The sequence below is a fragment of the Nyctereutes procyonoides genome, unplaced genomic scaffold (assembly GCF_905146905.1).
Source record: "Nyctereutes procyonoides isolate TBG_1078 unplaced genomic scaffold, NYPRO_anot_genome, whole genome shotgun sequence".
Lineage (NCBI taxonomy): Eukaryota > Metazoa > Chordata > Mammalia > Carnivora > Canidae > Nyctereutes > Nyctereutes procyonoides.
Window position 1 is genome coordinate 1,390,643 of NW_026575046.1, and position 17,345 is coordinate 1,407,987.

A 17,345-nucleotide genomic window follows, 5' to 3' on the forward strand; every position below is an offset into this window, starting at 1 on the left:
GACCCCAGGACCCCGAGATCATGACCTGAGCCGAAGGCAGATGCTTAACCATCTGAGCCCCCAGGCGCCCCAGGATTGATTTATTTTAAGGAGAAACAGGGAGACAGAGAGTATGTGCCACAGGAGCTGGGGGAGCAGCAGAGGGGAAGGGAGAGGAACAATCCCAAGCTGAGCACAGAGCCCGATATGGGGGTGGATCCCACAACCTCGAGATTGTGACCTAAGCCAAAACCAAAAGTCAGACACCCAACCAACTGGGCTACCCGGGCACCCCACAAGCATATATATTTTTCAATACCATGTTATCTGTAAATATTTTACGTACCTCATAAATCATGCAAAGAAATTCTAAATGTAGAGAGAAAATAGATATAAGCGTCTTTACTAGTACAAAAACCCCAACAACCTAAAGGCCTATCGATAAGGAGTTAACTGATATTTGGTGCAATGAGATTCCATGCTGCTGCTAAAAAAGATGAGGTTGTCATAAAAATCTTTCCATGATATGGTGAGCTAAAATGGAATACAAAAGGTGTTTAGTCCTATTTATATAAAAATATACATTTGTAGATTGATGAAGACATCTGGAAAGATATGTAGGAAGACAGGGAAACGGGGCAGCCCAGGTGGCTCAGCGGTTGAGCGCCTGCCCTCAGCCCAGGGCTTGACCCTGGGGTCCCGGGATCGAGTCCCACGTCGGGCTCCCTGCATGGAGCCTGCTTCTCCCTCTGCCTGTGTCTCTGTCTCTCTCTCTGTGTCTCTCATGAATAAATAAATAAAATCTTAAAAAAGAAAAAAAGAAGACAGGGAAACTTAGAAGAGGGGAGCGGGGGGAAGAGGAAGAAGCATCTCAAAGGATCTACACTGAATCATGGTTTTTCTCCATGAATATTTTCCATTTTATTCCTTTTGCTTGTCCGTGTTTTCCGTTTTTCAGTAACAAGGGCATACATTGCTCTTACAAGAAAAAAAAATTATTTTAAATGCAAAAAAACAGTTGACTTTTTAATGGAAGCGGAATTTTTCTGTGGCTTCTGCCATTAATGAAAAGTATCTTAAAAAAAAAAAAAAATCTGTGCTCTTTCACCTGGGAAACAAGGCCTTCCGAAGCACATGCCCAGCGGACCTCTCCGCTCCGGATCTGCTCTTGAGCCAACCCACTAACAGTCTCTGTCTTTGAGGAGTTAACTCTTTGGTAGCAGACAGGGGCTGGTTGCAAGGAGGAGGAAAAGAACACCCACGTGAGCCTTCCCTTCACCCAGTGACTCAAAAGTGTAGGGAGTCCCTTTCCCCACCTTCCTCCTCTCCCACCAGACTTCCAGTGTTGCCAACAGAGAATGTTTGCCATGAAAATTCAGGGCACGTATTATGCACTTTGCAGAAGTAGACTAGTGGTATGGAACTACTATCAAAGCCAGTATACTTTTGGAATGAGGTTAAAAAAGAACATTTTTTTTCTTTAGATTAAAAAAAAGAGAAAGAGAAAAAAAAATCAAGGGATCAAGTGACCCCGTGTGTATGTGGTGTGAATCACAGCACTCAGCAATGATGGAAAATGTGATGAACGGTGGCCGTGTACGCGCTAATGAGAGAGATGGTCCCCTCTCTCTTGCTTTCTGGTTGGCGGAATCATACTGAGACTTGGCCTAGATCGGTGACTTTCAGAGCAATGAAAACTTCCCCCCCCCCAAATGCTATAACAGACTTTAGTATATCAAAGACACAATAACCAAAAAGCATTACTCGGGCTGAAAGGGGCGGGCAGGGCACTGACACAGGACCTCAATCCCTCCCCCTCAAAGGCAGCCCCTGAATCGCGTCCTTGGAAATCCAGAGTTGCTCAAGATACCGTGGAAAAGCCGTGACCTAGATCATCAGCCCGAAAGAGAAAGTGGGAACCTTTTTCCTCCGTCTCTTTTCATAATAATGAGAACAGAATCAACCTAGTTACCCATTTTATCCTTTTACTTTTTTAAGCTTAGCACATGGAGTGTTTTCTTCAAATTTCTTTTCATCCAGAAATAGCTGGCACTCTCACACCAAGACCCGGAGCCCCTAAAGTCCCTGCCCTCCAGCTTTTCTGCTCGACCTTCACCCTTTTCTGGGGTATCACTGCAGTCAACCTATCTCCCGGCCTAGGACAGTCCCCAGCTGCACCTCGTGTCCTGCTATGATTAGTAACAGACCCCTTCGTGCAGATCCCTTCATGCTCATCAATGTACCCGTTCAGGCCACCAACTGCAGGACCCACTGCCTCATCATGACTTAGCCCTATTTGTTGGGACTTCCTCTTTGTGCATCTGTGCTATGGGGTCACATAATTTGTTACCATCTCAATAGGGACCCCGGCTGGACCCAGCTTTGCCACAGACACTCAGGTTGGCCAGCGGGTGCCGCTCACACCTTTCCAGTCTAGTCCGTGCTACAGCCGCCATCTGACCCTGCCGTGGGTTGAGCTGGGCCCCACCTCCAAAGTGGTGTGATGAAGCAAAGCTGCCTGGAAAGGATGGTTTAGCTGCCCAGGGGGATGCTGGAGAAGCCGGCCAGCCTGGAAGAGAGGAGATGGCCAGGAGGGGAAGGACAGCAATATGGGGGAAGAGTCAGCAAATGGCAGGAGGGGAAAGGGGGTGGGGGGGGTGGGGCAGAAAAGCTAACAAGGAACACAGTAAAGCTCATTCAAGAGCCTCCGAGAGGGGCGTCCTGCGCCAGCTGGTCTCTATGGGGGCATCGGAAAGCCTTCCGGATCAAATGTTTCTTTAAAAAAGTTCATCATGCAGTTGATGCTTGAACAACATGGGTCCGCTTATGCATGAAATTTTTTCCGACAAATATGGTACAGGACTGAAAATGTATTTTCTTTTTTCTTTTCTTTTTAGAGAGAGACGGTGTAAATAGGAGGGAGGGGTGGGGGAGAGGGAGAGGGTGGGAGAGAATCTCAAGTAGACTCCGTGCTCAGCGCAGAGCCGATGGGGGCTCGATCCCACGACCCCGAGATCACAACCTGAGCTGAGATCAAGAGTCGGACACCGCCGACTGGGCCCCTCAGCCACCCCTTATGATTTCCTTAACGACATTTTCTTTTCTCTGGCACTTTGTCGTAAGATCACAGCAGATGACCCACAGAACACACAACATACGCGTTAACCAGCTGCTGGTGTTATCGCTAAGGCCTCTGGTCCATGGTAAGCTAGTAGCGAAGTTTTTGAGGGAGTTAAAAGTTCTAGCAGGACTTACCAGCTGCGTAGGGGACCGGCGCCCCTAACACCCACTTTGTTCGAGGGTCAACTGTCTGTTGTTCATTTTTAATTTGTGATACTTCGGAGTGAACGGCCTCTGGGATCCAAGAAGCAACGCGTGAACCCTGCAGAGGAGCCTGCGGAGGAGCCGCGGGTTCACAGCAGGACGCGGGCAGGCGGCGGGGGGAGAGGAGCGGGGTGGCCGCCCACACGGTGGGGGAGCAGCAGGAAGCCGGCAGCCAGGCGACGCCGGGGAAGCCCGACGGAAGGCAGGTGGGCGGGCAGGTGCCGGGGCCCCGGGCGTCCCGTCGCCCCGCGTCCTGCGATTCCTGGGGCCCACCTCACTGCCCTGAGCACGGCCTCCGCAGACGCTCCGTGGGAGCCGCTCTCCCAGGGCCCCGGGGCACCTGCAACTGGGTCCTGCCCCCTCCGCCTCAGGCCTCCCTGCAACAGCAGACGTGCCTCGGCCTCCGCCGGCTCCGTCCTCTCTCCCTTCTCCCACCCGACCCCAACCTCCCTACACACGCGCGCACACACACACACACACACACACACGAAAGAAAAAGGAAAAAATAGAAAAAAAAAACACCTTTTTATAAAACTCCAGGAGGAATACACACGCGGTAAAAATCAAAGCCGGACGCTCTCCTTGGTTCAGGCGCGGCCTCCTGACAGCTCTAAGTCCTCGTGAGCGGCTCGGGGCGAACGGGCTCCACGGAGGGTCTCTGGTTCCAAGAAAGTCCGAGCACGCAGCCGTGGGGGACCAGGAACTCTGGCGGCCCCGGCGCCCGAGCAGGAAATGGAAAACTTCTAAGGCCACGAACTGCAGACACGGAGGCCTGTGTGGACGGGGAAGGCCGGGGACCCCGCAGGAGCGGCGCCTGCTCTCTAGAGCTCAGAAGTCTAATGGGGACGGAGCAACCACAACCCGTTTAGGGCTTGCGGGACACTTTGTCGTGTGTTGACCTTCCTTATCAGATTTTGCTTTTGTCAGTGTTAAAAATCAGTTTTCATTCCTTAAATAGCAACTGATAAGATGCCTCCTGGCTATACACGCACCCAGTATTGTGTGGAGAGGCCACGCTGAAGCCAGACTTCTCAGCTTAACGGTCCCTACGACAGTTCGTTCGTTCTTTTTTTTTAAGATTTTATTTATTTATTAATGAGAGACACAGGGGGGGGGGCAGAGACACAGGCAGAGGGAGAAGCAGGCTCCACACAGAGAGCCCGACGTGGGACTCGATCCCAGGTCCCCAGGATCACGCCCTGGGCCAAAGGCGGCGCTAACCCGCTTGGGCCACCCGGGCTGCCCTCATCATTATTTCCATCTGAGTTCTGAGGTTACGGGTGGGTGACCAGGACGCCTCCGAGGCCCTTAGCGCCACGCGCCATGTGGCACCCGGTGGCCTTGGCCGGGTGACCTCCCCCTGCGGACCCAGCCCTCGGGATGAGGGATCTCCCCAGACACCGAGGAACCTCGCCTCCAGGCAATGGGGTTTGGGGAAATGTGCTGTCGGGCAACATCCTGCAGCCTCTCAGTGTCTGCGGAGGAGCCAGGCCCCCGAGAAGCACCAGCAACAGGGAGAGCTGGAGCCAGCTGGTCCCGGTGGGTGGGCAGAGGGGAGCCCTCAGGCACCTGGCGCCCCACGGCCTGGCGGGTCATGGCTCCGTATGCCTCAACCCCCGGCTGATGAAGATGCACCTGGTCCCTCGGGAGCGTGGGGAGCGTGGTTTGCCTCCCTCCGGCCGCAGGCAGGGTGTGGGCACCCCGGGGTCCCGGGTGTAGGGTCACCAGCACCAGCGGGCGTCAGAACTAGACACGGGCCCAACCGTGAGCCCTAAGGACCTCGGGCGAGGCCCGGGGTCCAGTGAGGCCCTGGCGCTGCTCACACCCAGTCCCGGCACCCAGGGCTCCTCCTGGGAACACACACAAACTTGTTTTAATACTTGTTTAGATTTGGGAAGAATCTGAGATTTGCAGAAGCAGGACGGAGATATACAGAGGGCTCCCCCGCCTCCTTGTCCTGGGTGGACATCTGTGACGCCAGGACATCTGTCACCACTAAACCCCAGCGCCGGGGCGTCACTACGGATGAAGCTCCAGACTTCACTGGCACCTCACCAACCCCGCCCACTGGTTTTTCTCTTCGGGAACCGCATCTCAGCATCTGGGGCCCCCCGTGGCACTCAGCTGTCACATGTAGTTGGCCACCTGTGGTCTGCTCAGCCCTGCCCGGTCCCTCACCTTCGTGGGGCTGGAGAGTATTCTGGAGAACACGCCTCAATTCGCTGGTCTGGGGTTTTCCTCATGGTTAGACTGGGATCGTGGGCTTTAGGGGAAAAGGCGATGGACATGAAGGGGCCTTCCCCTCACGGCAGGTCAGGGGCTCATGATGTCCAGGTGACTGCTTCCTGGTGATGGCAGCGGCTCGTGCGGCTCTGGCAGCGTCCAGGTCTCTCCACTGCGAGGTCCCCATTGGTCCCCTCCAGGCCGCGGGATGGGGGCTGAGGCCGAGTCCAGGTCTCTGCGCTGTGAGGTCCCCGTTGGCCTCTCCATGCCACGGGATGGGGGCTGAGGCCGGGCCAAGCAGGAGGGAGCGAGGCCCGGGGCAGGACGGCAGGGTTTGGAGTCCCTCTGTGAAGCACCTCCGTCACCTCCCCGACCGCGCACCCCATCCATCCATCGTGTCGCCGACGACTCACCGATCCAGCCCTGTCACGGGTCGCACTGTCCCCGGGGCTCCAGCCTCATGCGGGTTTCCGCCCACCTGCCCTCTCTGCTGACCCCCCCACCCCGGGGAGCTGGAGAGGCCGCCTCGCTGCCCTCTTGGCGCCGCTCCCCTCACCTTCCCAGCCCTGGCCTGCACCGTCCGCTGGGCCTGGCCCACTGCAGGCCCCAGGACCCGCTACACTCCCTGCTCCTTCCCACTCCGCGTCAGCAGCAGCCAGGAGGGGACACCAGGCCCCGAGCCGGCAGTCATGGGTGGCCCGGCCCCGGCAACAAAGGCCCGAGCGAGCGCCCACGTCCAGGGACGCGTGCACGGCGGCACCGTGTGCGCCCCTCCTGGGCGTGAGCAGCATCCCCGGGGCGAGCGGAGAGCACGTGCGAGCCTCGTCCAAGGTGTCCCCGTGAGAGCTGTTCACGACCTGCCCTGTTTCTTCCCTGATGAGACCTCCAGGGTCGAAGTCAAGCTCAGGTTTCCCTTCCGGGTGTGCCGCTTGTCCTTACCTTTCATGTTTCTTTCCTGTTGTGAGTATTAGAGGAAGTTCACGGTCTAAAAATGGAAACGACACTTGGCTGGGTTACCTGCACCTACTTTTAGCATCAAACCATGGCAACGCCACACACGGTCCCTCATAAATTTCCGTGGCGCATCCACACTGCCAGATGTCGCTTTCAATCCACTTATTTATACCCAATGAGAATTGTTTATATCAAACGTGACTTAATGAGACCATGAAATCACAAGTCGTACCGAAAACAGCGGAGGGTAATGACTCGTCTGGGACCCCCCACCCCCGATCCAGCTTCCGTGTCCGTCACGAGCAGTTAAAGTCCAAAATCACCTCAAGTCCTAAATACAAGTGAAGAGCAAGGGACACGCCGTGTGGGAGGCTGGGACACAGGTCAGGAAGCACCGGCTGCAGAGAGATGTGCGAGAGGGGACACTGAGGGTACGCGGGTTTTCCAGGATGACGAGTCTCCTTGTCCCATGAAAACGCAACTGCCATCAAGTAAGGAGAGGGACAGGGAGTCTCACCCAGACGAGAAGGAGGTGTTCCCAGGCCCTTCACTATTTACAGACCCTGAACAAAAGCAAGGCTCCTCCCAGGAGGGCTGTTATCAGGGTTCATTCCCAAAGGGGGACCTGGCGGGTAACAGTCATCCCTTTAAACATGCTTTGCGTTTACTTGAACTTATCCCTGAAAAAGAGGATGTGGCCACATGCCTGTGCTCTAAGCTGGTCATACACTGAGGCTGTGCATTCAATTTCTTTTCATTCATTCATTCATTCATAAGAGACCTGGAGAGAGAGGTAGAGACACAGGCAGAGGGAGAAGCAGGCTCCCTACGGGGAGCCCGATGTGGGACTCAACCCCAGGACCCCGGGGTCACGCCCTGGGCCGAAGGCAGGTGCTCAACCACTGAGCTCCCCGGGGGCCCCTGTGTGTTCAGTTTCTTTACTGTGAACAGAAAAGTGCCCGGGGAAGAGGAACGACAGAAATGACACCCATCAACGCGAGTCTGGGAAGCTCTTAGATGTCATAGAGGTTACCTGATGGAATTGGTAAAAAATAAAAATAACAAGTAACATAATTAAAGAGAAAGAAAAAGGCATTTATCAGATTTCATAATTACTTGTGGGGTGTGACCTCACAATCGAAGGGGCAGTTACTGTAAATAAGCCTTCCGGAAATTGATTTTAAAAGAGGTGGGAGGATGGGGGAAAGAGGGGATGCGGGTGAAGGAGGGCACCTGTCGCGAGCACCAGGCGATGTGTGTGGGTGTGGAATCACTACGTTTACACCTGTGACTAGTGTAACACTGTGTGTTAACTACACTTGAATTATACTAATACAAAAAAAATAATAAATTTACTGAGAAAGTGATATAGTAAGTGGTTGTCCATGATGAAGACTGGCGGACAGGTCGGTGGCTGCCCGAGGCAGGGGGTGGAGAGGTTGGGTGAAGGCGGGCAAAGTGCACAAACTTCCAGTCACAGGACAAAGCGGTCCCGGGAACAAAGCGCGGCATAATGACGGCAGTTAACAATACTCTAGATTCGTTAGGAGAGATTTGAAGACTTCTCATCCCATGGAAGAAAAATCTGTAACTACATGAGATGATGGGTGTTAACTAATCTTACTGTGATCATCATTTTGCAAGGATACATATCGAACCATTATGTCGTAATCTGAAGTTCACACAACGTTCTACGTCAGTTATATCTCAGTTAGACTGGGGAAAAAGATAAAACAAAACAAAAAGGGCCGATCAAAACAGCTGTTTATGGCTTGGTTGGTGTGACTTCCGGTGACTGATTTTCTCAAGTCCTCCATCACCATCTCAGGAGTGATGGAGTGATGACAATTTGTTCTGGCAAATACGTTACTCTCAGAAAGTGGCCCTAGTTTCAATAAAATGGATGTGACGGGAGGAAAAGCAGCATTTTCAAGCTAACATGGGACGTAAACGTGAGTTTATATTATGAACCTAACTAAATCAGAAAACAGTGGTTTTTCCAGTGGTCACGATCACTACGAGTAGAACGGACCACCCTTTAAATTCATATGCCCGGAAGCCCGTAAGATCCAGGGGGCCAAAAGCTCTTTTTGGATCCCAGCGGCCGGGAGGGTACCCCACAGCCGAGGTCCCTCCTGGCTGGCACACGCCGCGTTCTGAGCGGAAGGAAAAGTCATGGGGTGGGGGGTGGAAGCTAGCTGTGGCTGCTGAGCAGGACCTGCTCTTGGTGATGGAGGGAGGCCCAGGGCCAGCTGGGGCGAGAGCTGGCATGGCCTCAGGGAGAGGATGCTGGGTGAAGGGGTGCCGGGGACGCACCCCAGGAAGAGAGCCCCGCAGTTCTACTGATGGACACAACTTAAGAGACACACAGAGTGGAAGCCAGCAGAACCCCCATCTACTCACTTGAACACTCAATTCTTTTTTTTAAAGATGTTATTTATTCATTCATGAGACACAGACAGAGGCAGAGACACAGGCAGAGGGAGAAGCAGGCTCCATGCAGGGAGCCCGATGTGGGACTCGATCTGGGACCCTGGGGTCACGACCTAAGCTGGAGGCAGGTGCCAAACCGCTGAGCTCCCCACGGATTCCCCCCTGAACACTCAATTCTGAAGCAAATCTACTGGCAACAGGGTGCCTGACATACCAAATGGGTGGAAGACCTTTCTGTCAATGGCCAGACAGTATTTCCAGGTTTGTGGGCCGTATGGTCTCTTCACAACCACTCAACCCCACTGCTGTTAACACAGACAATACGTAGGGATGAGTGCAGGCCGTAGTTTGCCAACCCCTGTATTTTACACGCATGCACACCCCCATGAGTTATAAAAGAATGTGTGTCTGTTTATGATTGATTAAAGGAAACCAGGTGGAAAGAACTATTACCCCCAGATTGCTAGTGATTATCTCTATGATTGTCTCCTTTTGTCTGCACTCTTTTGTGTATTTTCAAGACTTTTCCCATGTGTGTATTCCTTTTGTAATCAGGTAAGAATCTACAAATTAAAAGAAGCAAAGTCTAAAATTCTACTTTTAAAGTGCACAAAGGAAAGCCAAGATTTCTGGGAGTCTGTGCTTGGGTGTCCTGTCACTGATCTTTTTTTAAAACAGTGATTATTTAATATAAAAATACTCATTAAAAAGGCCATCAGTAAACAAGCTTTACGTCGGTGGCTCACAAGAAATAACCTGTGGCTGTTTTTCCGAGAACCAGCGGGTGCCCGTGTGAGGAATGGGGAAAGTTGTTTTTTACTGCATTGGCTGAGTCCCTGGAAAAGATTGCATCTTGAATTAGCAGCTTGACTGTCTGCTGTGCGGATAAATATTGTGTTGCTAGGATGAGACCGTCCCGCCACGTGGGTCACCCTGCACAGCATCAGCCTCTGGTCGGGTCAGGTGCAAATCAAAGCAGCGGGCCCTGCTGTCATTGCAAGTCAACAAAGCAGAAACGCCCTTTCCAAGTACCAGCCTGAGTCCGTGAGGTCGCCGTCCCACCCAAGACAGCTGAGGGCTCCGGGCGGCCACGCCGCAGCAGGCCGCACCTCAGGACAGACGTCTTGCGTCCCCGCGGCGGCAGCTGCCTTAGTGAACTGTCTCAGGCCCGTAGACGCACCAGGGCACGCCGCCCGTCCACCCGGAGAAGCTGCGGTGTCCTTCGGGCAGAACCACCCCCAGGCTCCCCTCCGGGTCCACCCCGTGCGGCAGCAGGTTCATCTTCAACCTGTGACTCGATTGGCCTCGGTGTGGTCTAAGCACAGGCTGTGTGGCTCGGCCTGCATCCCGAGGGCTGTGCCATGTACGGGGACGATCGTCCTCGGAAGGCCGGGCCACCCGGCAGCTGCACGTCCCCTCTGCCCGCCCTACCTCGGCCGCCCTGCCGGGGACCCTCACAAGCGGCTCCATACCCGGCCCACCACGCAGTCCACTCCCGGGACACCCGCCCTAGCCAGTCCTCCGTGCCACTGTGGGGTCTGGGCCCCGGCACAGGGCGCTGGTGACCACCGCATGAGCAGTGGCGTCTGGTCCCCTCACTGCGCTGGGCCTCGGTGGCATGCCCAGGGCCCCTGCACCCGTGAGCCCAGAGCCACCTGCCTGGGCTCTGGCCCCGCTCGATGGCGGGCTGGCCGGGCAAGCTTGGGTGAGTCACTTGACATTTCTGGGCCGTCTCCTCTTCTGTCAAGTGGGATATCAGGAGGACGTGACAAGGCACGTGTCCGGCAGCGAGGTGGCTGGATTCCGCAGCACAGGCTGGGTGACAGTAGTCACGTGTGGAACTGAAGGGTTCACTTAAAAAAAACACCCAAGAGATGAAGAGTTTCCGTCTCACCTTTTCCACGTTGCTCCCTCCAATCGCAATGGTCTTTCCTTTCTCAGATTTATTCAGATTATCGACACAAGGAAGGAAGGAAGGAACCTTCCAGATCTCCCGTTCCCCAATTTTGGGCCCCCCCTTACCGCCAGCCAGCCCACCCTTCGATGGCGAACGATCATAACAGCAGCAGAGGAGGGTTTTCGACGTGCCAGGAGCTGCGGGCAGTGTTGCCTACGACCCGGAAGATACGGGAGGAGGTAGAGAGACGCGGGGCCTGAGGTGCGCAGGCGGCTTCCTGCCCAGGCCGCGAGCCTGCCGGTGGCTGCGCCGGGGCTGTTCCCTGTCTTGCCCCCCCCCCCATTGCTCCCACCACAGTTCGAGACTCCTCACAGACCTTATAAATTACACGGTTTGGTGGCCAACTGCCGGCCAAGTGCTAGGAGGGCGCAGATCAGAGCGGTCCCTGTCACCCCACGGGCCAGGCGGACGAATCCCCGAGAGGTTACAGCGCGGCGCGGGCGGTTGCTGCTGCTGGGACGGAGAGCACACAGCGACACGGACCCAGCAGGTGAGCGGGAGCCATGGGCCAGGGGGGCGGGCGGGCGGCGCCCCTGGCGACTGGGGTCCCCTGGCTGTGCTGGGGTGCGGGCCCAGGGCTGGGGGCTGATGGCCACAGATGCCCGTCAGCGGGGCCTGCAGGGCCGTGAATGGGAAGCTCCGTCACCAGCACCGAGCAGGGTCCCTGTTCGCCGGCCAGGCAGCGGGCCTCACGCAGGGAGCAACCCGACTAGGAAGGCTTCCCCCAGGGAAGGCCCCTTCCACCCCCGGAAGCGCCTTTGGCCACCACGGCCCCAGGGATCGTGTCAGACCCTGCTCTGACGCACGGGCTGCGGGGGGAGGGAGTGGACCAAGTCCCCCTCCACCTTGGAAATCTCCCTTAAAAAGTGGACACAGGACGGCAGACACAGGCCCAGCAGGGTGCCTGCCAGCCGGTGGAGACCCTAGGACGTGGAATGTCGCTGGCTTGTCACCCGACTCTCTCGCTCTCAAGGTGGCAATGCAGTTTTCCGGAACATCAGAGGTTTCATCTCAGTTTCCTTGTGAATGATCAAAAGGCATTGTTTTCCTTTTGTTTCCTCATGCCGAGTCTGCATGAAGACAACAAAGGGAAAGATGAGAGCAATTACCTCGAGATCATTGAAACAGTTTCTACAGGGGCGTCTGGGTGGCTCAGTCCGTTGAGCATCCACCTCTTGGTTTTGGCTCAGGGCCGCACACGGCAGGAATCTGCTTGAGATTCTCTCCCCCCCCACTCCCCCCCCCCCCGCTCTGCTCCTCCTCGGGCTCACACTCTCGCTCTTAAATAAATAAATAAATAAATAAATAAATAAATAAATAAATAAAATCTTAAAAAGTAAAATTTGGAAGGCACCTGGGTGGCTCAGTCAGCTAAGCGTCTGCCTTGGGCTCAGGTCATGACCCCGGGGTCCTGGATCGAGTCCTGCATCGGGCTCCTTGCTTCCCTCTCTCTCCCTCTGCCCCTCCCTGCTTGTGTGCTTGCAGGGTCTCTCAAAACCTTCAAAAAAAAAATCTAAAAATGTATACAAAGTGCACCTGTATGATCTGTGTATTTCTCAAGAAACTTCTGCGAATTACCTGACCATGAAGATAACACGTGAATTCTCTGCATGGTTGGAGCGACCACGCGGTAAGTCAGCCTTGACTTGACCTACAAGGGGGGCTTCCTTGGTTGCATCTTTGTTTTGTAAACTGTTCCAGCTCATGGATAAGACCGAGGTAAGCTTTAAAACAATGACGACTTGGAAGACAGATAACGTGGAATCATTTCATCCCAAAAATTAATGGCAAATCCCAACAGAGACACAAACATGATTGAAACATATGCCACCTGAAGTCACGGCATGTGGCGCTTGGGAAAGGTCTGAGAAAAGGTGAAGGAATGTCATGAAGACCCTCATCCTGGAATCTAGACTCAAGAGTCCAAGGGAATGGAGTGGATCCGTTAGCGGGTTGACAAGATGGACACCGAAGTCTTAACCGCTCAGCCCAAGAGTCCGATCACTGCCCCGGTCCTCCCTACCTCCCAGACAAGTGCCGAATTTCAACTGGGGAGGAGCTAACACACAGGCAGACCGGCCTGGAGGTCCCCGGGTCGAAGCCTTTCATGACTGACGCTCAGGAGGAAGCAGACCTGTCTCTGTGGCCAGCAGCGGAGGTCCAACAGGGCGCCCGAGGAGATGGTGAGATTTCACCCCCTCGTGGGTCTAGAACTTGAATGACCCACAGGATCAGCCAGGGTTCCTGCTGGCGAGCAAGACGGCCTTACCCTGGCTGCTTGGAACAGAAAAGTCACTCACAAAAGGGGTAGCCCCGGGAGGCTGTAGGAGGGCCGGAAGGTGGCATCGCGAGCACCGCCGAAATGTCAGCACAGAACTGCTCCAGCGGACTCACCAGCAGACGCGCTGGGCAGCCCAGAGGCCGCGGCACAACCTGAGCTCTGGGCCCTGCAACCTGGCAGAGGGCACGTGTCGATGCCACCCCCGCCAAAGGGATTCCTTCAAGCCTGCCTTCCTCATCGCCAGCTCCTGGCTCAGCGCGGCGTCCGTTCCCCAGCTTCAGGGAGGCCTGAGAGGGCGAGCGCCACCTCCTGCTGTGGGGAGGCCAGTCGCCCAAGGCAGCGAAGCCCCCTCCAAGGGAAGGCCCTTCATTCAGAAGGTCTGGGCTGCCAGAGCGGGGGACACGGTCCCCTCCCTGCACTGATTTGCAGCAGGAACATTCCAGCAACAGCAGCAGCACCAACAGAAAATGAGCGTCGGAGTGTGTGCAGCCACGCCACGCGCTCCGACAAGGCCGTGTCACCTGGGAGCCAGCTGCTGCTTCCCACCCGCTGCGCTTCTCTTGCTCGAGATGGACCATCCAACGGCTGGGGCGGGTGGACGTTCTCAGGCCAGCTTTCCAGAAGAAACCTCTCTTCCCAGGCGTGGCCTCGACATCTGCGAGCCACTCACCTGTTCAGGGGGAGGGAGAAGCTCTCACTAAAGGCCCCGAGGCTGGACGCTGTTGACAGATCCCACACTCACTCCTTTCGCCTTCAGATAAGAAGAAATCTGCTTACACGTGGTGGTGACAAGGATGATCAGCCTAAGACACAGCCTCACGTCGCCAAGCTGGCTCCGCCCCGGGACCGGGCTCACCCACACTCACCTCCGACTTCCCTCCCACAGTGCCGGGGGGACACCCAGGCCTCAGGACACACGTGTCCCATCTCACGTCCTTTGTTCCCTCGTCCCCATGGGAATCTTGAACCCCATGGACATGTCAGGGCACGCACCACAGAAAACACGTGACTCCTCCTGGGGCGGGACAGCCACCTGCCAGGGGGCTGGGGGTCAGTGCACGGCGAGGAAGGTACCAGCAAAAGGATGCCTGAGGGGGCGTCTCATACAATTTGGAGGCAGACGGTCTTGTAACTCTGGGCTTCCGCGTTCCTCGTGGACTCTTGCTTTGGGAGAACCTTCTGGCAGACTGCGAGGACGGATCCCGCCCGGGGCCACGACCACGCACCCTCGCAGCAGGAGAGAGCAAACCTATGGTCGGAAAAGGGGCTCTCCTCTGTAGCTCAGCCCACAGTACATCACCCAAAGTGGCGGAAGACCTGATCGCCACCGACTGCCCTTCTGGATTCTTCCCCGCTCTTCCTCCGACCAACCCCACGCCACCCTCAGGCTGCTGGTCCCGTCACCCAGCACCTGAGGGTCCACCCCAAGCGGGACCGACCGGCTGGCCTCAGCCATATAAATGCAAGAAGCGCTCCTATTCCAGGAGCCCCTACGGGGCCAGGCTCCCTGCAGGTTCCAGGGCTGGAATCCAAATCGAAGAGCGTTTCCCACCTACTAAAAGCAAAGCAATGAGGCCTGCAGGTCTCCCAGCTCGCCCGGACCCAGGCACCTGCTGAGAGGGCCGCTGGAAGGCATCGCAGTGAGCTTCAGAGCCAGGTCTGGGAATGCCTCCCCTGCTCTGCCCGAAGCTGCGGGGCCGGGCGTCCAGGCCGTCAGCAGGCCGCCAGCAGGCCGCCAGCTGCTCCACCTGCAGCAGCCACAGGCCGGGCCCGGGAGCGAGGTGTGCGCGGTGAGCCGTGAGGACCGCAGACCAGACCTGTGGGCGCACACGCCACGCGGATAAATCCTCAGGCCTCGGGATATTCCCTGAACAGAGCAGAATTCAGCTCTCAGGTAGATTCCAGGATGTTCCTGGGAAAGAGCACAGGAGCAGCTCGGCCCCCTCCTATTTCTGCGTGTGTGAGGTCAGACACGGAGCTCCAGCAGAGCTGGAAACCTCAGCAGCCCCCTACCTAACACCAAGCAGGTGGCACCTGCCTCACCAAGGGCCAAGCCACCAGGCCCAGGGAGCCCGGGTGACTGCTCCCAGCAGCCGGGGTTAGCTCTAGGCTCTGGGCTCCCCCAGGGAGTCTCGCTCTGAGCAGGGAGCGGCTGCAGATCAGGCCTCCAGGGACAGTGACAGCTAACGTGCACTGACCGTGTGCCACGCTGGGCTCAACGCCAGACCCGGTCGGGTTCACGCAGGCCTACTGAGCTCGACGACCACCCCCGAAGGTGAGCACGGCCAGGCGGGGAGAGGCGTGAAGCCCGGGCTGTGTGGGCAGGATGCCCTCGCTCAGCAGCTCACCCCAGACCTGAAAAAGGAGCGAGAGCCTTCTTCAAAGCAAAGCTGAGGACCGTTCGTCAGAACCCGTGGCGGGCGCGTTCTGTGTTCCAAGACGTTTCAGAGGAGGCTGAAACCATCTCTTTGGACACGCAGCTCGGAACTTCCCCTGAGGAGCCTCTGCGGAAAGAAGGGCTGCGGACAGCCACGTGGCAGGACAGCAGGGGAAGGGGCGGTCGGCCTTCGGGGTCTCTTAGCAGAAGCCCGGGGGGGTCAACAAGTCTCTCTGCTCCTGACCCCAAGCCAGCGGGGACAGACCTCAGTGCCCAGTGACTAATCAGGTGATGGGCCGTGAAACACACCCCCGAATGTCCTCAGAGCCCAGGCATTTGCACCAGGAATCCAGAAATAAGCTGTCACCAAAGGGATGTGTGCCCTCTGGAAATAATTTCCAGAACATGTTTCGTAATCCAGGGCTGGGACTGGGTGAGCCAGACAGGAAAGGTCAAAAGGCAGCCCCTGGTCCTGCGGCGCCAGGCCTCACCTCCCGCTCGCCGGGTCCCCACACTAACTGCTGCCTGCTTGCTGCCCCGGCCCCGGCCCCCAGGTCCCCTCCCAATCACCACCAGGAAAGCCGACTGTCCCGGGACCTGTGCCCCATCATTTCCCTTCACTGTCACCAAAGGCAGGTCCCATCACTTCGCGGACTTGAACACGTTTTGAGTAACTGTCAAAATTCAGTAAGTATTTCATTCACCAGACACTGAGATGTCGAGTCATTACTGGTACCAGGTTCTCCACTTATCAAATAGGCCTGAAGTGAATGGTGTGTCTTAAAATAACTTTTTAGAGTAATGTTTGTTCAGGGTGGAAAATGTGTGGGACGCTTTTAAATGAACAGATAAAAACTGTCCCCAAGGGAGGTACACATTCAAGTAAATTTTTTTAAGATGTAAAATGCATTATAATTTACATATATGTATAAATATATATTAAGATTTTACTTATTCATGAGACACAGAGAGAGAGAGAGGCAGAGACCCAGGCAGAGGGAGAAGCAGGCCCCATGCAGGGAGCCCGACGTGGGACTCGATCCCAGGACCCTGGGGTCAAGATCTGAGCTAAAGGCTCCACCGCTGAGCCACCCGGGCGTCCCTATTCATATTCTTGACTGCTTCCTTGGCTAGGACAGACATTCAGAAAGTAAATTTACAAAAACTAGTTCTTTGGGGCCCTCTGTTGTGGAGATCTGGGGACCCAAAGCGAACAGCTTTCTTGCTCCGGCCGGGACCCCCCAAGTGAATCACCGACAGCTGTACTTCCGACGGCAACCGTCGCTGTCCGGCTGGTGCATTTTAGGCACCTGTGCATTTCCCAACAGCAAGTTAATTAGCTCATTATGCTTGTTTACTGAGCAGAGTCACTTACGAAGTCAAACGTTGATCCAAGTTGAGAGGACGGAGTGTACCCGCCCCACAGGGCAGGCGGTGAGGCTGGACTCGGAGCTCAGGACTGAGGTTTCTGGCACCAGGAAGCACGGGGCTTCTGCAGAAACAGGCCAGCCCTGAAGAACGCGATTCACCCCTAGCACGAACTCAGTTACGACAGAAAGGATCTTAAAAAGTGGGGAGCCCACCCGCTTCGGGTCCAGGCCCTCAGGAAACCCACACGCGCACTGGTGCAGGGGTCACTCCGTCACCAAAGATCAAACCTGGGGAAGATGCAGGCTCGTTAGTACGTAGCTTGGAACTAACTGAGGGCCACATGAGGGGGTGGGGACAAGGGGGGTAGGAGCCTATTGCAGACAAGCAGGGGTGCTGGGCACCCTCACCTGTCGGCTCACCTACGTTCCACGGAGCCAAAGACCACG

General features: G+C 55.8%; 1 protein-coding gene and 1 long non-coding RNA gene across 5 annotated transcripts in view; both read right to left on the bottom strand.

Moving 5' to 3' along the window:
• RETREG1 (reticulophagy regulator 1) overlaps positions 1-17,345 on the bottom strand; it is a 112,394-nt gene that overhangs the window by 38,941 nt on the left and 56,108 nt on the right. The gene's annotated exons all lie outside the window — the stretch shown is intronic.
• On the bottom strand, positions 8,927-15,712 carry LOC129509526 (uncharacterized). 3 transcript variants are annotated; one of them, XR_008664366.1, is made up of 4 exons: positions 15,350-15,712; positions 14,145-14,400; positions 12,225-13,821; positions 8,927-11,940 (listed from the first exon to the last, which is right to left on the bottom strand). It is a non-coding gene; the product is annotated as an uncharacterized LOC129509526 (long non-coding RNA). The 3 variants fall into 3 exon arrangements; XR_008664367.1 differs by lacking the exon at positions 15,350-15,712 and having other exon boundaries at positions 12,225-12,368; positions 12,449-13,821; positions 14,145-14,512; XR_008664365.1 differs by lacking the exon at positions 15,350-15,712 and having other exon boundaries at positions 14,145-14,512.